Below are 12,102 nucleotides of genomic sequence, written 5' to 3'. Positions count from 1 at the left end.
AAATAATAAGTCTAAGAGGTAGGTAAATGCTAAATGAATTGAGAGAAGTAAGTTGATAGCTGAGGTCAGATTCCTCAAGAGACCCTGAGACCTCTGGACTGGAACAAGAAGTACACTGATCATTGTTAGGAGCAACAACAATAAGGAATTGGACGGAGAGGAAGCTAATGAAGAAGCACCACAGGCTCTAGTCAGTCCAAGAAGAGCTGAGATGAGTCTTTAAAGTTGTAACAAACAATGTAAGGAATGTTTAGGCCTAGGAATCCCCTGACTGGTCTTGAGATATGGATTGCTCTAGGTGCTGGACTGGGGCAGCTTCCTTCTCCCAAGGGCAATTCCTCGGGAATTCAACAGAGAGCCCTTCTTCTCCTTTCCACCCCTCTCAAGTGCTGAAGAAAGAGTCCCTCCTTTGTGGCAGGTGCTAGGAGTAGCATAACACAGCAAACACCATAGTTCACGATCACCACACTCTGATTCTTTGGGGGGATATTTATCCCCCAAAGTTTGTTAGTTTTTCTGGGTAGGGGGAGGAACAGCATATTCCTATGTGGTTTTGGCTGGCGTTGAACATGCCAATTATCCTGTCTTAACCTCCTCTTAGTTTACAGATTGCTTATAGGTATGTGCTACTATACCCAGTTAGCCATGTTGTTGCGCCGTCCTACCCCACCCCATGCTAGGGATTGAATCCAGAGCTTCAATGCCTGCCAGGTAAGTACTCTACCACTGGTGCTACTTTCTCAGTGCCACAGGGTTCTGGTTGGTCTGTTTATAAGAGGAAGGTTAGTGGTAGGAATTTTATCTGCCAGCATCTCTGCTTGTCTAAGGGCTCGTCTGTACCCATTGTTGCCTTTCTGCTACTCCTCTAAGTTTTCCTTATCATCAGCCCACTGTCTCTCTTCCCTGGCAGGCTTGGTCCCTTATCCCCAATGTCCTTCCAAATTATGGCAGCTGCATTTGTTTATTTTCCATTAAAAAATGAACAAGGGGCTGGGCTCTGCTGGCTCACACCTGTAATCCTAGCTACTCAGGAGGCTGAGATCTGAGGATCACGGTTTGTAACCAGCCTGGGCATGGGAAGTCCATGGAATGCTTATCTCCAATAAACCACTCAGAAAAAGCCAGAAGTGGTGCTGTAGCTAAAGTGGTAGAGTGCTAGCTTTGAGCAAAAGAAACTCAGGAACAGTGCTCACACCCTGAGTTCAAGCCCCAAGACTGTCAAAAAAAAAAAAAAAAAGAAAAGAAAAAAGCAAAACAAACAAACAAAAAGCAAGAGCCAGTGTAGTAGCACTTATCTGTAATCCCAGTACTCAGAGGTAGAGGCCAGAGCATCAGGACTTCAAAACTAGGCTGAGCTGCAAAGCAAGATCTTGCCTCAAAGATCCAAAACAACAGCAACAACAACAAAAAACAAAGGGAAGTATTAAAGAAAAATGTATTCAGTAACACTTGTTGAAAGACAATAAGGCAGACTTTATTCAGTGCTATCACAATAGGTATAGGGACCAGGGAATGGGATTTTGCTGTGGGGGAGATTGGTCTCACCTCCAAGTACCACATGAGCTAGTGGGAATTATAGCCATTGTGGAAGGAAAATTACTAAAAGGAAATACGAGATTTATGAGAGGGATTTCTGGCTAAAGTGACCTAACAGGATACTTGCCAAAGACAGGCTAGAGTGATTAGATGTCCACCTCATCTCTCCTGAGGGAGAGAGAGTAGGGAGAAAGGAACCTAATCATAGGTACAGAGGGACCAGATACCGGAAGCAAAGAGTTCTTGCTAAACTGACTGCAAGGTTCTGGTGGCTAAAACCAGATTCTCCAAGCAAGCGCATTGATGGATCTAGGAAATGTTTTAAGAGACAGATTCACATTTGGCCAAGCAAAGAATCATAATCAGATGCACCAACAGATGTGACTTTGGAACTACTGGGTGGGAAATCTATTGTTTCCTCCATTATGAAAAGTAAGTGTTATTTCCTCCTTATGAATGAGTTCAACTTCCCTTTAGTGTGTTCCCTGCTAATCTATTGGCACAGGATGCCTGTGTCTGAGCAGAATTTGTAGCTGGAAATTCAATGGGGTTGATAATAATAAACCTCCTAGTAGAAGTAGTGTGCTTTGAGGACCAGAGCCTCCAGATGCTCAAAAAACTATCATTGGGTGGGCAAGAAGTAGGTTATAGAGGGATAAGGTTAAATGGTGCCAACCTTTAACCTCTTGCTCACCTTATATCGAGGACTTACTGGGGACATAGACTATCTGATCACTAATTTAGGGTGCACTGTGTTTTAGAGTGTGGAGTCCTTTGCAGATGATCATGTGTGAGCTGACCCATTTTTCCTAAAGTTTCTAATAGGGTGTGCTTCCACTTTCATTAGATTTTAAGTAGTTTTTGGACTTTGCCTCTTGTTTTTGTTAATAACCTACATGTCCTTTGACAATGTGCTGTTCACTCTCAGTGTGTTTGAATTTTTTTTAAGGTTTTGTTTGTTTTTTGCTTTTGAGTTCTAGTTTTACTCCTCTCGGGTCTGATGGTGTTCAGAGAGTGATTTCAATATCATCGTGTTTGCTAAGACTTGCTTTATGTCCTAAAATACAACCTCGGATTACAGGTATAAGCAACCAGGGCCCACCCTATGTCAATGTCTATTTAAGTGATTAATCTAATTTCTCTGCTTTACTTCAATCGTTGATGCTTTGTTCTCAACTTGTTCTGTTTATTATCTAGATTTTTTTTCTTTTTGCCAGTCCTGGGGCTTGAACTCAGGGCCTGGGCACTGTCCCTGAGCTTCTTTTTACTCAAGGCTAGCACTCTACCACTTGAGCCACAGTGCCACTTCCGGCTTTTTCTATTTATGTGGTACTGAGGAATCGAACCAGGGCTTCCTGCCTGCCAGGCAAGCACTATAGCACTAAGTCACTTTCCTAGCCCTATTATCTAGAATTTTGATAAAATTTTTACTTGGGCTATTTACCTCTTCATTTCCAAGACTTCAATGTCATTTTTCTTTTAGGTTCTTTGTGTTTTAATTGAAGTTTTCTTTTATATTTCATATTATCTTTTTTGTTTCATTTAGCTGTTTGGATTCTCTGTGAGCTTGATTACATTTTGTTTATATCCTATTTTACTTTGTTTATATATCTCTTAATATATATCTTTAATTTTATTAATTCTTATCATTTCTTTCAATTTTTTTGTTCGAAATTTCTTCTTTATTATCATGTAAACACTTTTTTGTGGAGATATTGACTTTTGAAGGAGACTTGTTGCTATCTTTATTCATGAATTTAGTGTTATTCTCACTGTGATCTACGTCTCTGGGACTAAGCTTTTAAATGGAGGTTTCAATTTCCTGTCATTTTATAAGCAATGATTTTTCAGAGATTATGTAAGACTGACTAGTGGCTGAGTTGTATGTTTTCCGGTTACTTGTTTGGAGGGGTGTGACTGTATTCAAAAAGTCAATTGAAATGATAAAAATGTATATATTGACCTCTTCTCCACTCAGAGTAGGAAAGCTTGCCTGCAAAAGCTAATGCAGTTGATAAACGTAGCCTTGTATGTCAGCAGTCCCTAAGAAAGACCAGTCACTACTACTGCCCTGGTATCTTTACATGAATAGAGAAGGAAAGATGTATTTCCATGATCTGGGAAGCTGTTAGTGGTAATGAGATGGAGATGCAGTGATTATACTAGTGACTAATACAAGGTATATGGCTAAATAGGGAAAGAAGAGCTAGCAACTAAGCTTAATAAGAAAGTGAAGTGAGGGGGAGGAAATGAATAGTAGGAGAAAAACAAAGGAGAGGGTAGGTAACAATGTTCAATAAGAAATGTACTCATGCCGGGCGCTGGTGGCTCACGCCTGTAATCCTAGCTACTCAGGAGGCTGAGATCTGATGATTGCGGTTCAAAGCCAGCCTGGGCAGGAGAGACCGTGAGACTCCTATCTCCAATAAACCACCAGAAAATCGGAAGTGGCGCTGTAGCTCAAGTGGTAGAGCGCTCGCCTTGAGCTGAAGAGCTGAGGGACAGTGCCCAGGCCCAGAGTTCAAGCCCCACGACCGACAAAAAAAAAAAAAAAAAGAAATGTACTCATTACCTTACTCATGTAACTGTAACCCCTCTGTGCAGCATCTTTATAATAAAATTAAAAAATTTTTAAAGTGAAGTGACATAGGATAGATAAGAGATAAGTGTTGAAAGAAAGGGGGAAGAAAGATGTATAAAATTAAATGTAGACATACACAAAATCATAATCAAATAAAACAACAAATGCACAACACACACATACACATACGCACACACACACAAAACAAATGATGTTAGGTCAATCAAGTTGCCTCTAAGACTGTAACAAGGAAGGACTGTGTGTGAAGGAATAGAAATAGATGAAAATATGAATAAGAGAACAGTTCATATTGTATACAGAAGGGAAATATAAATGAGAAAGGATAATAGAAAAGGGCAGAACATTAATTCGGATTGAATACTTTTGACACAGATATATATATATATGATGACTGCAGAAGCACCCATTTTTTTTCTTCTACTCTGCTCCCTTCAATCACTTTGACTTTGTCTTGCCATTACTCTGCCTTTTTATTACCTATTACTTTTCTCTGAACTTAATTGTGACACTTCAGATTTAGTACTTTTTCAACTTCTGGCCCTTTGGAGCTTGATATCCAGCCTAATGTTCATTATTTCCTGCTCCTACAACCTCATTGTTTTCTGCCTTACATGAAGCCCTCACCCAATACCTGTCCCTTGGCTGGAACTCTGCTTAAGCCACATTCTCTCTTCCTCTCACCAAAGAAAAGGGAGAGAGAGAGATCCTGCTCATGGGGTTTCAGAACAAAGTCTGGGGCAGTCAATATCACTGCCCTTTATCCAATTAAGTCTACCTATGCTCCAACTGTTAGATCTTTTAACTCCATATGCCAATCAGTTTCTTAAATCATAATTGTTTCCTGGAAATTTCAAAGGAACAACTAACTTCTTGCACTTCACTCCAAAGGTAGAAAACAGGCTCTGGGTAGTGAGTAAGCCACAGTGACAGGTAGTAAGAGATCACACCTATGAGTATTAAGACATAATACCCTGTTCTCTGGTGCACCCAATGTGGATTGAAAAGTCCCTTTTTCAAATCCTAGAATGTCTCTCATTGGCTCATGGAAAAAAAAAAGCCAAAGGCTTCCTTTATACAAATACAAGGTTAAATTACAGATCAATTCTGATGTAGCTAAATAAAATTAAGTTCCCCATTGTATAAAACCAGAAGTTTCTGTTGGGACAGCATGACAGTTTCCTTCAGCTTCCTCCCAGTCTCTAAAAATGCAAGCCAGCACAGAGACATGGCACCTGCTTTCTAATCGTAGGTCTAAGCTGCAACACACACATCAGACCCACCACTTCCAGGAGAGTCTGCCTGGCCTCACCCTAGATAAGAAGTCTCTCAAGGTCCGGTCTCACTAGCTCCATCATTGACTCACATTATATGGAATAATAATGGTTAGTATTCATTCCATAGTTGATCTGAAGGGCTAGATAAACTTAAACCTTACAATTAGTCTACAGAAGGTGTTATTATTCTCATTTTATGTTTGAGAAATCTGAATCTGAAAGAAACCGAGCCCAAGGACACACATTAAGTGGTAGAACTGGGATTCTTACCCACGGCAGGTAGGCCTTTTAACATTTCCACCAGCTTAGTGAAAGTAGCAACTTCACTAAACCCATTTTTGTAACAGTAAAAAAACCAAAGCCAAAACCTTTTTGATAACAAACTTTTGGAAAGAAGAAAAAGCAAAAATAGCATTCTAGCTGGAAACATAACTTACTTTATAACAGGAACAAAGACACAGTCTTTTTTTTTTTTTTTGGTTGGTCATGGGGCTTGAACTCTGGACCTGAGCACTGTCTCTGCGCTCTTCAGCTCAAGGTTAGTGCTTTACCACTTGAGCCACAGCACCACTTCTGGCTTTTTCTGTTTATGTGGGAATTGAACCCAGGGCCTCATGCATGCAAGGCAAGCACTCTACCACTGAGCCACCTTCCCAGCCCAAGACACATAACCTTAAAACAATAATCTATAAATAAATAAATAAATCATATAGTAAAATAAATGGTACCATAAAGAAAATTTGGAATGTTTTGTGTCATTTGTTAGTGGCTTATAGGAAAATTAAGGGCTTCAGATAAACCTAGTAGAAAGACAGGAAACTATAATCATCAATAATGATGTGCTTAACTGAAAGTCACATAATTAATCACAGCCATGATTAAATGTATGTGGTTATTAAAAAGAGGAATAACAATCACTGAAAATGATAATTATCACAGGGCAACACTGATGTCTCATTAACAAAATGGCCAGAATTCCAGTTCCTTTCTGTGGAAAGGGAAGCAGGTGCTTTAAAACTTCAGTTAGTATTCTCAGTGGAATGTCTTATCACAAATCTTATACACTAAAGACTGTGTATCATATGCATATTTAAGCCTTCCTACACTTAATTGGTTTGAAAATAACCTAGCTTTAGCTAGCTAGAAGAGGTTCTCTATTCTTGGGACAACAATAGTTAATTAACTACAAAGAAAAGTTTCTGAAATATATCTTAAGTATTGAGAAGGGAGAATTTAATAAGGAATTTATGTAGTTTCAGGTCGAGCATTATTTAGCATTTCTTTAGCAGAGAGAATGGTTCTGGTTATCAGACCAAAGCCCCTACTATAGGTCCCCCCAAATGACTTATCATGTTCGTATCAGGTACTCAATAAATATTTGTTTAATAAATATTTGAATTATGGTTACAATTGCATGACAAATACAATTGTTTGAACTACTAAATAATTAATATTAAATCTTTTAAATACTATTACATATCTAACTTATCTTCTTTCTTTTCTCTCATAAATTTTGAAACCTATTAATTTTCCAGTAATTAGATCATCAGTAGGAAAAACCCACACTATTTGATAATTAATTCTATGGTTATTAAAATAATTTTGTGAAAAACATCCTTTAATTAAACATATAGAAAAAGCAGACAAAAAGATTTTAAAGATTTACTGTCAGGAATGGCTCTTTAAAGGTGTTTTGTTTTTTTTTTTCCCCAGTCGTGGGGCTGAACTCTGGGCCTGGGCGCTGTTCCTCAGCTCTTCAGCTCAAGGCTAGCGCTCTACCACTTGAGCCACAGCGCCACTTCTGGCTTTTTTCTTTTTGCTTATGTGGTGCTGAGGAATCAAACCCAGGGCCTCGAGCATGCAAGGCAAGCGCTCTACCACTGAGCCACCTTCCCAGCCCCTCTTTAAGGGTTTTTGTAGTTGTTGTTGTTTCTTTTTTTTTTTTTTTGGCCGGTCATGGGGCCTGAACTCTGGGTCTGGGTGCTGTCCCCCAGCTCTTTAGCTCAAGGCTAGCGCTCTACCACTGGAGCCACAGAGCCACTTCTGGCTTTTTCTGTTTTTGTGGTGCTGAGGAATCGAACCCAGGGCCTCATGCTTGCAAGGCATGCACTCTACCACTGAACTACCTTCCCAGCCCCTTTTTGTTTTGTTTGTTTTTTTGCCAGTCTTGGGCCTTGAACTCTGGGCCTGGGCACTTGCCCTAAGCTCCTTTTGCTCAAGAATAGCACTCTACCACTTGAGCTCCAGCACCACTTCCAACTTTTTCTGGGATTAATTGGAGATAAGAATCTTACAGTCTTTCCTCTCTGGGCTGGCTTTGAACCTCGATCCTCAGATCTTAGCCACTTGAGTAGCTAGGACTCCAGGCATGAGCCCCAGTGCATAGTTTGGCCCTTTAAAATTTATCTTCACAAAATGTCAAGCCATATTTCTGCTATCTTTCTTGGAAACATGTCTCTGAGAGGAAGCTCTCTCAGGAGGAGTTAACAAATGATTAGTTGGCATACTTACTAATAAGTGATAGCTGAAAGGTAGCTTTTATGAAGAATGCAATTAATGTTTAAAATCTACATCATGTTGTAAGTTATAATATCAATGTGATGATTACTTGCTCCACTATAGTCCATTACAATTATATTCAGCTAATTTTTCCATATTAAATCTGACCTACAGAGAGCAAGGGCAAACATAATAGACATTAATCTCACAATAAAAGCAGTATGGATATCAGTGTAGATAATTATAACCAATGTATGCTCAATTTTTTTTTTTTTTTTTGGTCAGTCGTGGGGCTTGAACTCTGGGCCTGCGCGCTATCCCTCAGCTCTTCAGCTCAAGGCTAGTGCTCCACCACTTGAGCCACAGCTCCACTTCCGGTTTTCTAGTAGTGTATTGGAGATAAGAGTCTCATGGACTTTCCTGCCTGAGCTGGCTCTGAACCGTGATCCTCAGATCTCAGCCTCCTGAGTAACTAGGATTACGGGCGTGAGCCACCAACGCCCGGCTGTATGAGCAATTTTAAAATATTCTTCACTAGAAACTTGTTTAGATTTTGGTGAAAATTAAAAAAAAATACTCAATGTACAATGGCTAAGGTAATATATGTGATTTGTATGGGAAATCTGTGATCTTCATCCCCACTCACAAAGGGTTAAGAGGTTAGTCCATCTTCGGTCCATTCAACCAAACAACTAGTCCACTCCCTTCCAGGCTTGGTGCCAAGCTGGCGCCATTCAATACAAAATGAATAAGATACTGTCCACCCTCAAAAACCTTACAGTTTACTAAGGAGAAGTGAATACAATACAACTTCCAATGCAAGGTCAAACTACTGTGTTATTTAAAACCACAGACTGTAGTGACATAGTTCACTGTAGTCATAGTTCACATCACTGAGAACACAAGTTGCTATAAAGCTTATTGAGGCAATGAATATTTAATACTATTTTATGTCAGTTTATTTAAGTGTGGAGGAAAATATCTATGAGACTGATAACAAATACAAAACAAACCTAGAAAAATCACTGCTATATTTTAAAATTTTCCTTCATTGTTATTATTATTAAATGAAATGAAAACAGAGTTGTGTCATGTATACAGCTCAGGATGACATGCTTTTGCTATGTAGCCCCCCACTGGCCTCAAACACACAACCCTCCAACCTCAGTCTTGGGAAAGTGCCAGGATTACAGGGACGTAACCACCATGCTCAGCTCAACACTATGTTATAAGCTTCAGTTTTGTACCTCTTTATTTAAATTTATTCCTAAATACTTTATTGTCTTTCAGTATCATTGTTTTCTGCTTGGCAGTACTCGGGTTTGAATTCAGGGCTTCACACTTGCTAAGTAGGCACTTTACCACTAGGGTCATTCCACTAGCTCTTTTGGTGTTGATGTTTTTTGAGATAAGTTCTTATTTTATGATCAGGCCACACTAGACTGTTATCCTCCTATTAATGCTTTCCTGTATTGCTAGGTTGACAGTACCTGTCACCACATCCAGCCATTGGTTGAGATAGACACTCATGAATAATTTTTTTGCCCAAGTTGGCCTCAAATTGTTGTTTCCCAATTTTTGCCTGCCAAATAGCTAGGATTACAGGCATGAGTCAGTGCAGCCTGCTATTTTTTAAAAATTGATTTAGTTATAACTGACAAAATTATGCATATTTTGATAGACAATGTGGTGTTTTGATATATGTATACATCAAATCAATTAATATATCAGGCTAATTTATATATGCATCATCTGACATCCTTTTTTTTTTTTTGCCAGTCATGGGGCCTGAACTGTGGGTCTGGCCTGGGTGCTATCCCTCATCTCTTCAGCTCAAGGCTAGCACTCTACCACTTGAGCCACAGCACCACTTCTGGCTTTTTCTGCTTATATGGTGTTGAGGAATCAAACCCAGGGCCTCATGCATGCAAGGCAAGTGCTCTACCACTGAGCCACCTTCCCAGCCTTGACACCTTATTTTTGTACCAAGAACAGTTTAGATCTAATCTGTTTGCATTTTTTCAAGTACAAAACACTGTATTTAGCTATAAGTTAATGCTGTGCAATTTATTACAGAACTTACTTTACATAGTGTGAGGGAAACTTTGTAGCCTTTAGATTAATTTTTGTCTTTGTTCCTTCTCAGTTCTTATAATCAATGGTCTTTGTGAGTTTTAAGATTTCCCAGAAGCCAGGTGCCCGTGGCTCATGCCTATAATCCTAACTATTCAGGAGGCTGAGATCTGAGGGTCACGGTTCAGAGCCAGCCTGGCCAGGAAAGTCTGTGAGACTCTTATCTCCAATAAACCACCAGAAAACTGGAAGTGGCACTGTGGCTCCAGTGGTAGAGCAATAGCCTTGAGCTGAAGAGCTCAGGAACAGTGCCCAGGCCCTGAGTTCAAGCCCCATGACTGACCCCGCCCCCCCCAAAAAAAGTCCACATAGAAACAGAGATGCCATCTTGCTGCATAAGTTCCTTTTTAAAAACCTGACTTTCAGTCCATCATATATACATTTTTAAATTCAGTCATTCATCAATACATCCTTGGGTGATTCCATGTGGTGGTTATTGTGAGTAATGATGCAATGAACCTAGGAGTGTTCATAGGATATTTTGGGTCTTTGTTATAGGTTGAATATATCCCTCAAAGTTCATGTGTTGGGAACTTAATCTCTAATGAGTGATGAGAGGTGGTATCTGTAAAACACAATTAGATAATGAAGGCTCTAGTCTCTAAGTGGATTAGTACTGCTGTTGCAGGAGGAGTGGGTTAGTTACTGTGGGAGTGGGTCCCTCTTCAGTCCCTCAACTTTCACCTTCTTTCATGAAATAACAGTATTTCTTGGCCAAGGACCATATTTTTCTTAAATTATTAACTTTTGGGTTATATAGACTACTGAAAGATATAAAGTATAACTTCTAAGCTTCCTGTTGGTGAGGAGAAAAGCAGGCCTTGAAGGATCTTGGAATTACCTTAACCTTCATTTGACCTGAGTAGTTTAGCAGAATCACAACTTCGTTCGTGATTACAGAACAGATTCATTTTCAATCACATCCGTGTGACAGGTGTGGCCTGGGGAAGGGTATGTAGGCCCACGGAGGGAAGAGGACAGATTCAGTACAGCCCCTGGGATCTGTAAAGCAGGCCTTTGCTACCCTCCTTCCTTCATGATCTGTGCTTCTCCTCTTCCACTACTTTTACCACTTCATGCTTCATTTCTTATTAGTCATTTGGCTTGTTTAATGGAAGGCCTATTTTGATCCCTTCACAGATTCAAGCTTTCTGGCAGATGACTGGTTCTCTGTGTCCTCCTCTGTCAAGTGAGACTTTGATTGGCTTACTAATTATCACTTACCAAATACTTACCTGGCAATTGCTAATTACCACCTGGTTGATGAGAACTGTAGGTAGGTTACTTCTATGCCCAATTGTTGGATCTGGTGTGTGTGTGTGTGTGTGTGTGTGTGTGTGTGTTTCACATGATCTCTGGCAATGCAACTGTGTGTGTGTGTGTGTGTGTGTGTGTTTCACATGATCTCTGGCAATGCAACCACCTGGTGGCGAGGAGAGGACTTTTTTCCTAGTTACTCCTGTGATTTTTGTTCTGGAATACTTTGGATCAGCTTTCCTTCCCCAAACCCTGGTTACAGTAAACATATTACAAACTTACCTACCCACAAATAAAAGAGACTACTATGAAAGGATTGATGAGTAAACCGAATTATGAATGAGGTAACGTAGGAAAGTAGGGAAGGGAAGAGATCTATACTGATCTCAAATCAAGAGCTAGTTTCATCCAGGTGAAAATCTCCTGGACGTACTATGAACTGGCTTTCAGGCATGCATTTTGTTGCAAATCAGACGGTGCTCACTCAGTCTGCTCGTTTTCTGGAAGTTCCCACTCCGGGTTTACGGGAACAGCGGTAGTCACGGTTTTTTCTCGGAGCTCGGAGGTCTTGCTCGTCGCAGATGCCGGTTTCCTCGGGCTCCGAGGGAACTATCCAGGAGGAAACCCCAGGCAGGGGGGTAGGTGGCTCGTGGTGGCTCTGAAAAGCCGGGGGCGCCCAGCCACTCGTCTGGGGACGGCCCTCTTCTGGAACGTCTCCTCCCCTCTCTCCTGCTCATAGGCTGGTCCCTGGGCGAGTGGGAGGCCCCCTTCCAAGAGGCTAAACTCCGGTACTGCTCCTCC

This window comes from Dipodomys merriami, unplaced genomic scaffold, assembly GCF_024711535.1.
Source record: "Dipodomys merriami isolate MVZ:Mamm:240054 unplaced genomic scaffold, mDipMer1.0.p SCAF_8, whole genome shotgun sequence".
Taxonomy (NCBI): domain Eukaryota; kingdom Metazoa; phylum Chordata; class Mammalia; order Rodentia; family Heteromyidae; genus Dipodomys; species Dipodomys merriami.
The sequence above is the reverse complement of the archived record's forward strand: the minus strand, read 5'-3'. Positions refer to the sequence as shown.